Source organism: Astatotilapia calliptera, chromosome 12, assembly GCF_900246225.1.
Source record: "Astatotilapia calliptera chromosome 12, fAstCal1.2, whole genome shotgun sequence".
Taxonomy (NCBI): domain Eukaryota; kingdom Metazoa; phylum Chordata; class Actinopteri; order Cichliformes; family Cichlidae; genus Astatotilapia; species Astatotilapia calliptera.
Genome location: NC_039313.1, coordinates 209,782 through 220,507, shown reverse-complemented (window position 1 = coordinate 220,507; position 10,726 = coordinate 209,782).

Genomic DNA, 10,726 nt, shown 5'->3' with positions numbered 1-10,726 from the left:
GAGTTTGCATGTTCTCCCCGTGTTTGTGTGGGTTCACTCCGGGTACTAGGACTTCCTCCTGCCATCCAAACACATGCAGTTAGTGGGGATAGGTTAATTGGTTAATCCGAGTTACCCATAGGTGTGAATGCGGGAGTCATGTGAGCGAGAATGGTTGTCTGTCCCTGTGTGTTGGCCCTGTGACAGACTGGTGACCTGTCCACGGTGTACCCCGCCTCTCGCCCTATGACAGCTGGGATAGGCTCCAGCGACCCTGAAAAGTTTAAGCAGAAGCGATTGGATGGACTTTAAAGAATTTCTAGAAATTAGTGACACAGGGGAGGTATCTTCAGCTATTCTCTGGGATCCGCTCAAAGCGGTAATGAGTGGTCAATTAATTTCTATCTCCTCCCACTTAAAGAGAATCAAAGGGCAAAAATTAATAGATCTACAGGCAAATTTCAAAGTTGAAAGGAAGACATAAACACCCCAAATCCCACTGGAATTCAGGAAAATAGAGGGTGAAATTAATGATATTTACACCCAGGAGGCCCAAAATAATTGAATTTTTCTGAGGCAGAAATACTATGAGATAGGAAGGAAATCTGCAAAATACCTGGCACATAAATTATGCAAACAACTAGAGGAAAGTACGATATACCAAATCAAGGACCCTGTTAAGTCTAATTGTTGAATGTTGCCATTGTGTTTCTTAAATTTGTACAGTCTTAGTTCAAGCAGTAGGATCAAAGCCATTCCTTTGATCCTGACCACCTCTCCAACCACTTTGTGCTGGGGGAGGTTTTATTGTAGATACATCCTATCTGAAAGATCTGTTTCTTTTGATGTAAACTTCCTGGGTTTACGACCCTTTGGTCAGCAGGAGGTCTGACACACACACACACTCTTACAGAAGTTCACACATATACATAAAATGCTTTGTCTTAGAACAAAGGGGGCGTGGCTTTGTTCTGACGTGTTTTGTGTGAACTGTCTCTCAATAAAAGGCAGCAGGAGGAGGTCAGATCTGGGGGTCATTTTCGTGGTGGACACAGACGAGGCCTCCCTTGCGCAAATAATCGATCGATCGACTGTCTTGTTTTCTTCATGATGAATAAGTCTCTAGAATTAGCGGGGTTTGTGGAAACACAGACCCAACATTTATTTGGTCCTTCGAGACCCCAAAACTAATATTCTGGAAACAAAATTAGAAAACATTCAGAAATGCTTTGAGGCCTTCTTTAGGGAGCTGTACTCACAACCTAATGCTACTGAGAAGAATTGTATTGATGCCTTTCTTAGCTCTCTAGAATTACCTTCACTCCCCGTCTCTCAAAATGAGTATCTAATACATCCCATTTCAGTGGAAGAAATTAATGCAGCTTTTTCCAGATTAAAACCAGGTAAGGCAGTTGGTGTGGACGGGTTCAGTTCTCAATGGTATTGCACCCTGAGGGCAGAACTAGTCCCCATATTGCTGAAGTCATTTAACTACATCCTACAGGAGGGAGAAGTCCCACGTTCTTGGAGGGAAGCAACTATTTCAATTATCCCAAAAGAGGGGAAAGATAAACGAGAATGTGGAAACTATCGACCAATCAGTGTCCTTAACTTGGATTACAAACCATTTACCTCTATTCTAGCTTGTAGACTGGAGAAGTTGCTACCTGACCTCATTAATTTAGATCAGACTGGTTTCATTCACTATAGACAAACAACTGACAACATTAGGAGAATATTACACATCTCTACTCAAATACAACACAACAAAACTCGATCAATAATAGGAAGTCTAGATCCTGAGAAAGCCTTAGACTCCGTCAGATGGGTATTTTTGTACAAGGTTCTGGGGACGTTTGGCTTTCAAGACAAATTTATTAGAGTAATCCAAGCTCTTAATGTTTGACCCTCAGCCCGTATTAAGGTGAATGGTGATCTCTCCAAGCCCTTTATTCTGGAACGTGGCTGCAGGCAGTGTTGTGCAATCTCGCCACTTCTCTTTGATTTATTTATAGAAACATTAGGTCAGTCGATTCGACAGAATCATAATATTAAGGGTGTTGCATTGTCAGGAGTTGAACATAAAGTTGTAATGTTTGCCGTTGATGTACTGGTCTGCCTGGGGGAGCCGGAGAGGTCGTTTAGTGAGTTGATGTCTACTTTAACTGATTTTGGGAAGCTATCTGGTTATATGGTTAACATTTCAAAAACACAGGTGATGACTTTAAATTATCCAGCTCCTGCAGCTTTACATAGGAAATTTAAAGTAAATTGGGATAATGAGAAAATTAAGTACCTGGGAATATATCTGACTGCGGACCTCTCGGGGCTCTTTCAGGCAAACTATGAGCCGATATCTGCAAGGATAAAAGCTGATTTGCACAGATGGAATCTGGTCCCCTTCCTGAGTCTCAGCTCCCAGGTAACTGCAATTAAGATGAACATGCTCCCCAGACTGCTTTACCTTTTTAGAAACTTGCCAATAGAAGTGAGCGATTACCAATTTATTGAGTGGGACAAATGGATCTCCAGATTTATCTGGCAGGGCCGAAAGCCAAGGATTAAATATGCTACCCTCCAGCTCCCCAAGGAAAAGGGAGGACTGGGTCTCCCCTGCCTCAGGAATTACTATAAAAATAACTCAAATAACCCCCCTCTTATATTGGTGTAACAAAACATACACGGCTAGGTGGAAGGAACTGGAGTCCAGCCTGTTGGACCGATTCCCCCTACAAGCTGTAATGGCAGATAAGGGTCTAATGTGCCGGCTGGAAAAGTTGGGGAACCCTTGGTTAACCCACACCCTTCAAGTTTGGCAGAAGGTAATCAACATTTGCGGGATACACAAAATGTTAAGAATTTTCAGGTAGTTTGATTTTGACTCAGACTTTATTCCAAACAGACACGACTCTGACTTTAAAGCATGGATATCTTATGGCCTTACAACGTTCCTCTCTCTTACTCATAGAAAAATTGTGCTCAGCTTTGAGACCTTGCGAGAAAATCCAAACCTGACACAATAGGACTTTCACAGATACCTACAGCTGAGATCATATATTGATCATGAGTGCAATTTGTCTGACTTTACAGATGCTGAGTCGCATTTTTTCCACATCCTGAAAAATGCTACAACCATGACCCCTACTAGGTCCATCTCTAAACTATACAAAGCTCTCTTTAGTGCCAGCGAGGATAACACTTTATAAAAAGTGACAAAAACATTAGCGTCCGCTGTTCACTGCGTGGGAAGAAAACTTCTTTTTACAGAGAAAAAACCCCTAAACTTCTGAGCAAGCACCAAATACGCTGCCGCTGGAATGTGACATTCACAGAGAAGCTGCCGTATCCTTCCACTGACCGCTGCGGCTCACCTGCACCAGGGCAAACCTCCGCCTGCAACAGGACCGCCGAGTCTTTGATTTTATTTATTTTCTGCTGTGTTTTACTTGCGTCTATTTGAAAGACTGAGTGTAAACACAAAAAACTATTTTATGTGTTATCGTGTTTTAAAACATAACTGAGTAACTAACTAATTACTTTTGAAAATAAGTAATCAGTAAAGTAATGGGATTACTTTTTTCGGGCAGTAATTAGTTACTGATTACTTTTTTCAAGTAACTTGACCAACACTGTTTAACATAAACCAGTGACACTCCAGGGCCTGATCAACCCTAGCAGGGCCTCCTTGGATGAGGGTGTCTAGTGATAATGGCCGAAACACCCGATGAATCCAAGGTCCACAACTGACAATGTGTCCAAATCATAATAACATAATCTAGATCAGATCTCTAATCCCTAAACCTAACCAAGGAAGAAAGAATGGCAGATCAGCCTGGGTAAAAGACCAAAAGATGAGGCACACAACGATGTGTGCTGCTGGTAAAGTTTCCTCATAACAGCCGTCCCTCAAGAGTCTCTCCATCTAAAGTAATGCTTTATCAGGGACTGTAACATCTAGTCCTTTTACTGAATCAGTGTAACTGTTATAATATAGCAATTAATACATTTTAATACAATTATTACATATACGAGCTTAGGGAGCCACCTACAGGGAAGGGGGTAGTGGCAGGTAGCACGACTGCCTCCACCCAGCAGAGGTACAGTCTGATGGATGCTGGGCTCCTGGGGCAGCACTCATTAAGTCCACCCCTGGTAGTTGCAGCAAACCTGACATCCACTACAGGTGGTTCAGGCATCGTTCCGGCCTCATCCCCTTCTACAGAAGATTGAAAGAAGAGCCAGAGGAAGAGGCCCAGGGACAGCCCAGGCTATCCTACAGTTTTTAAAGGACCAGGCGTGAAGAGAGAAAGACAAAGAGAGCCAGGCTCTGGCTAGGGAGGAAGAGGGCAGCTACTCAAAGCGCAGAGTGATATCTGTCACTGTCTGACAAACTTGTCCACAAATTTGGAATAAAGAACTTTTAAATGTCAAACGTGTGAAGTAAGGTTTTTTCTCTGTGTGCAACAGATAAATGTGTTTAGTGAAAGTAAAACAAATAATTTAAACAAGCGTAATATACAGTGGGGCAAAAAAGTATTTAGTCAGCCACCGATTGTGCAAGTTCCCCCACTTAAAATGATGACAGAGGTCAGTAATTTGCACCAGAGGTACATTTCAACTGTGAGAGACAGAATGTGAAAAAAAAATCCATGAATCCACATGGTAGGATTTGTAAAGAATTTATTCGTAAATCAGGGTGGAAAATAAGTATTTGGTCAATAACAAAAATACAACTCAATACTTTGTAACATAACTTTTGTTGGCAATAACAGAGGTCAAACGTTTACTATAGGTCTTTACCAGGTTTGCACACACAGTAGCTGGTATTTTGGCCCATTCCTCCATGCAGATCTTCTCGAGAGCAGTGATGTTTTGGGGCTGTCACCGAGCAACACGGACTTTCAACTCCCGCCACAGATTTTCTATGGGGTTGAGGTCTGGAGACTGGCTAGGCCACTCCAGGACTTTCAAATGCTTCTTACGGAGCCACTCCTTTGTTGCCCGGGCGGTGTGTTTTGGATCATTGTCATGTTGGAAGACCCAGCCTCGTTTCATCTTCAAAGTTCTCACTGATGGAAGGAGGTTTTGGCTCAAAATCTCACGATACATGGCCCCATTCATTCTGTCCTTAACACGGATCAGTCGTCCTGTCCCCTTGGCAGAAAAACAGCCCCATAGCATGATGTTTCCACCCCCATGCTTCACAGTAGGTATGGTGTTCTTGGGATGCAACTCAGTATTCTTCTTCCTCCAAACACGACGAGTGGAGTTTATACCAAAAAGTTCTACTTTGGTTTCATCTGACCACATGACATTCTCCCAATCCTCTGCTGTATCATCCATGTGCTCTCTGGCAAACTTCAGACGGGCCTGGACATGCACTGGCTTCAGCAGCGGAACACGTCTGGCACTGCGGGATTTGATTCCCTGCCGTTGTAGTGTGTTACTGATGGTGACCTTTGTTACTTTGGTCCCAGCTCTCTGCAGGTCATTCACCAGGTCCCCCCGTGTGGTTCTGGGATCTTTGCTCACCGTTCTCATGATCATTTTGACCCCACGGGATGAGATCTTGCGTGGAGCCCCAGATGGAGGGAGATTATCAGTGGTCTTGTATGTCTTCCATTTTCAGATGATTGCTCCCACAGTTGATTTTTTCACACCAAGCTGCTTGCCTATTGTAGATTCACTCTTCCCAGTCTGGTGCAGGTCTACAATACTTTTCCTGGTGTCCTTCGAAAGCTCTTTGGTCTTGGCCATGGCGGAGTTTGGAGTCTGACTGTTTGAGGCTGTGGACAGGTGTCTTTTATACAGATGATGAGTTCAAACAGGTGCCATTCATACAGGTAACGAGTGGGGGACAGAAAAGCTTCTTACAGAAGACGTTACAGGTCTGTGAGAGCCAGAGATTTTCCTTGTTTGAGGTGACCAAATACTTATTTTCCACCCTGATTTACGAATAAATTCTTTACAAATCCTACCATGTGAATTCATGGATTTTTTTTTCACATTCTGTCTCTCATAGTTGAAGTGTACCTCTGGTGCAAATTACTGACCTCTGTCATCATTTTAGGTGGGGGAACTTGCACAATCGGTGGCTGACTAAATACTTTTTTGCCCCACTGTACATGCACAGGTTCCTGTTTGTGCCTATGCTTTCTTCTGTTTGGGCTTCAGGTCCTGCTTGTACTTGCTCCTCCTCCTCTCCTTCTTTCAAGACATCATCTGTTGCTGCACAGATATTGTGAAGGATGCAGCAAGCAGCGGCCGAATCTCAAGGGCTCGCAAGAAGATGGAGCACGAGCGTGTTTTGAGGATGCCAAAGGTAAGGTGTGATAGTTCTGTCCTTTGCATGGTGCCGATCGAACCATTCTTTAACTTGAGCTTTAAAAGTACATTCAGTGCTTAATGAATCTTTTTGGAATAAATGGTAGAATTATAATATTGCATGTGTTCTCTTAAAGCTCAGCATGCATCGCAGTAACAGATGTAGCTCTACCCTGTGTTTGTAGGTGTAATGAGAAAGGAATTATGTTCTTACTTGACACAGGCTGATAAAATGGGGTCATTATTGCCACTGGGTGCTGAAGGCATGGATATCCATGTCCATCTCCCAAGAGGGAGAAGCCTGCTGGTGGATACAGGGCCTGCTTGTACTTTGGAGATCTTTGTAGTACAAGTGCATCATGCACAGATCCTGAATTGCCATTGTACACATCTAGAAATGTATCTCTGGTATCACAGATGTCCTGCAGCATAATAGAGGGGACCAGTTTCCTGTTGATGTAGGACCTTTTATGTGGTTCCCTAGGTGGAAGAATCCAGATGTGGCATCCATCAACTGCACCAGCTGTCCAACAGAATGCCTCATTGCCAGCAAGGCATGCAAAGCCTACCACAACCTCCTTCATCTCTTCTATCTTAGAGAAATGAATCCCTCTGTGCAGAATAGTCATCATTTCCTCAATGACACTGTGGACAATGCTGCACACTGTTGCCACCGGCATGGCAAAGATGTCTGCCGTTGATCTATATGAGGCTCCACAGGCCAGTCAGTAAATGGTTACAAGCAGCTGGATTTGGTGGTTCTCACTGTGTAGTTTTTGCCGGGGGAGCATTTGCACAAACATGTTGATGCTTGTCCTTGAAAGTCTGGAGGCTGGTTTGAGGTCAGCTCCGCCAAAGAACATTGAAAGGATGGGAACACTGTTGTTGAGCTTTTTTCCTATTTAAAAAAGACACTTTTAAAGTTTTTTATTTAAATAGATATGAATTCCTTTTATATATATATTTATTAAACAGTGACTGAATTATTTATTGGTATTTTTAGTATTTGTCATGTGACAAAAATGAGTTTGTAATAGATTTTTTTAATTGCCTACAATGATTTTTATTTAGTTTTTTAAATTTGTAATTAAAGACAATATGAACTTTGATGGCTTTCTTAAGTGTGTATTTCTGACCATTAGCATGATATACAAATGTCCTGTTTGTGTTATTAAGTTATATGACAATATGTTTGTCTATGGAGAGTAAAGCTTGTGTTTCAGTGATGCACAGTGAAGCTTTTGTGTACAGGCTTTGTATGGTGTTGATCTAGGACAACAGATGGGCCAGTGGCCTTTTGTATCATCTTGCTATCATGCAGGTAAAGTAATTTATAAAATATTTGCATCGTTATTTTCAATGAAAATAAACAGTATAATTTATAAGTTTATTATAAGGTTCTGATCTGACATTTGAGCGAGCCCGGTCACGTTAGGCTGACCTGGGACATCATTAAGTAAACTGGTGTTCCAGTTGTACACAAATTGAGCTGCATGCTCCCGTTCTCCTGTCCGGACTCCTGTGTGAACTTGCAAGGTCGTGTGTATTGGGAATCGGCAGGTAACTGATCTCAGAGCAGTGAAAGCAGAGCCAGCAGCAGCTCGCCCTGTAAACCGATGAGAATTTTATGCACAATGTGCTCAAACCATCAGAAAAAAAGCTGCTGGCTCAACAGGAGACAGACACAAAGACTGAGATGTCTACAGTTTTCTATGAGACTGAAAGAAGTTTTCAGCAACAATAGCTGACTGAGGCCACAAGATGGCAGTAATGTAGAGGATTGTTGCACATATTAACTGACCTGAGAGGAGCTCTATGACAGCACTGTCTGAGATAAAGGAGATGGGTCGCTTCACTTTGGTACGTTTTATCTCTACTTTTAGATTTTCATCACCTGCCTTGCTTGTCCTGAAGGAGCGCCAGTGATGAGTAGTCACTTTTACCACTCATTAAGCCTGTGTGACTGGAGCTCAGCTATCAGTTTCACAGTGACTGGAATCACTCACAACTGTGTGGGCAATACAACCGGTCATGGCAGATGGCTGCCCCTGCTTTGCATCTGTGTTAAAAGTGAACTCTTCCTTCCTACTCCTGCAAATCACTGCTCAGTTAAGCACTACTCACACACCAGAGCCACACACCAGAGCCACACACCAGAAGGCTGGTCACACACAGCAGCAGGCTGTTCCACACCTAAGTCAGTAGCACACTCTGACCAGCACAGCGGAAACCCACCAGAAACCTCTCCTTCCCCCTCCACACTGCTCTTCTCCAGCTTATATCACCCCTGAGGGTAATTGGTTGTAACGAGAGCAGATGAGCAGCAGGTGTGCCCTAAAGGAGAGGGCAGGGGCAGAGAGAGACAAGGGGAGGGGCCAGAACGAAGGAGGAGGAGAGAGAGAAGACAACACCACGCCCACACACTCCCACAGCCTCCCAGGATGTAACAGTCTCTCACAGGGATCGTCTGGTTATTGATTTTCTCACACCAGTACTGTAGGACCTTCATCTTACAATGCTGGTGTGGAGGAAGATAATGTGCCTCGTGAGTATTGCTAAATAAAACTGAAGAATCAGTGACATTGATTACAAAACAACAGACTCTAATCTCTAACCATACCACGATCTTAAATATTCATGGTAAAGACCGTTCTTGTCTGATTAGCTTACTAACCCTACTCTTGATAACCCTAACTGGGTTATCAAGAGTAATTCTGTAAAAGTGTATGGTTCACATGGTTCACATATGTGCTTTGTCTCTCTGTTGTTTTCACCTGACGTCCGAGCTACTGGTTCTATGAACATCATTGAGTTTAAGCTAAAATACCAGATAGTTGCTGTGCTATCAGATGCATTAATCAACATTTACTCCCGAAACTCCCGAGGTCTGAAGAACCTCTGATCTGCAGACTGAGTCTGTAAGCAGTTTGGGAAAAAGGAAATGGAAAAGGAGGTAATTATGTTTCTTGAAAACACCTTAAAAGCAACAGTTTATTATGGAGATTATAATTAAGAAAAACAAACTATCTCAGACAAACCATTGTTGCTCACCAAGGTCAGATACAATCTTAAAATAGCAACTTTAACTTTTTGAGTTAAAACACCGGTGTCGGCACATAAGGCGCTGTCAGAGCCTGTCAACCACGTTGATTAGCTGCGTATATATGAATGTGAATCGCGTGATTGGCTGGACAAGGATAAGGTGGCATCGTTCTAATCCCATACGGGAGCAGCCAGTCACTCACTGACTAACACTGCAGAACAGAATTGTTAAAGTTTTAATGTTAATTTCAATTCAGGTTAGATATTTTTGGTGCGCAACACAGATTTTTTGTGCACAGAGACCGGGCCAGCAGTGCGCAGCTTAGAGGGAGCATTGGTCCTCTGTCCTCTTCCTTTGTGTAGAGCTCTGGTCAAACAAGTCAAAAAGAAAACAAAGAAACTTTTCAAACTGTCTTTATGAAGCATGTAGACAGCTCCAAATTCACAGCTTTTTGCTACATAATTCCATCAATATATGATTATCATGGGAGATAACTGGGTCAGTTACACTCGTCTTTTAATGTTTTAATATCTTTTAATTTGAGTCAGACTGATCAGCACATTCAAGTAGAATATGATATCCAACCTACCACCAATATACACAGATTCTGTAAAAGTTAACACACTAAATGTCCAGTTGTGAAATATGATGACAGACTTTACTTATCAGCTTTCTTTGAACGAGTTCATCAGTTGAACTGGATAACCTAAACTTAAACAAAGGAGAACAATTAGCAGTTGAACACTTTTATGAGCCTAGTCAGCCCTCCTATGCCGCTCTTGATTTTGTACAGCTCCATGAACCTCTCCATAATGGTCAAGCACAGGAAAGAGGGACCCTTTCAGGTCAACAGATGTAAGACGGGAAAATTCAGCTTCAACCTGAGCAATAGAAGAAGAGGGGTGGGGAGTACAGGCTGAATTTTTTTTAAATGCTTTGAGACATAAATTTAAGCAAACTGTAATCTGAGGCCCATTAGAGAAAACACACACACACAAAAGCAAACCAACAAAAAGACACACTTTACCTGCCGTTCAGTGAACAAGGAAGTTCAGAGAGCAATAAGCTCTGTCTTGAAAGCTTTTAAAGTAGAATGAGTGTGAAAACGACTCTTATGTGATGTAAGACTGGAGTCAATGTGGAATGTAAAAGAACACTGATTAAAAGGACAAGTAACAACTGCCTTATTCCTCAGATGTTTACCTTGATGAGCAACACATTGCTTTAGTCCAACTGCCTCATTAAAGTTACACAACAGGCTTTTTACATTAAAGCCAGCAAGTCCATTACATATTCCTTCTGTGACCACATGATCTCTTAAATGAACCTGTAAGGCTTTTTTAGATCTGAAATACTGTGCACATTCTGTGTATATGCAGG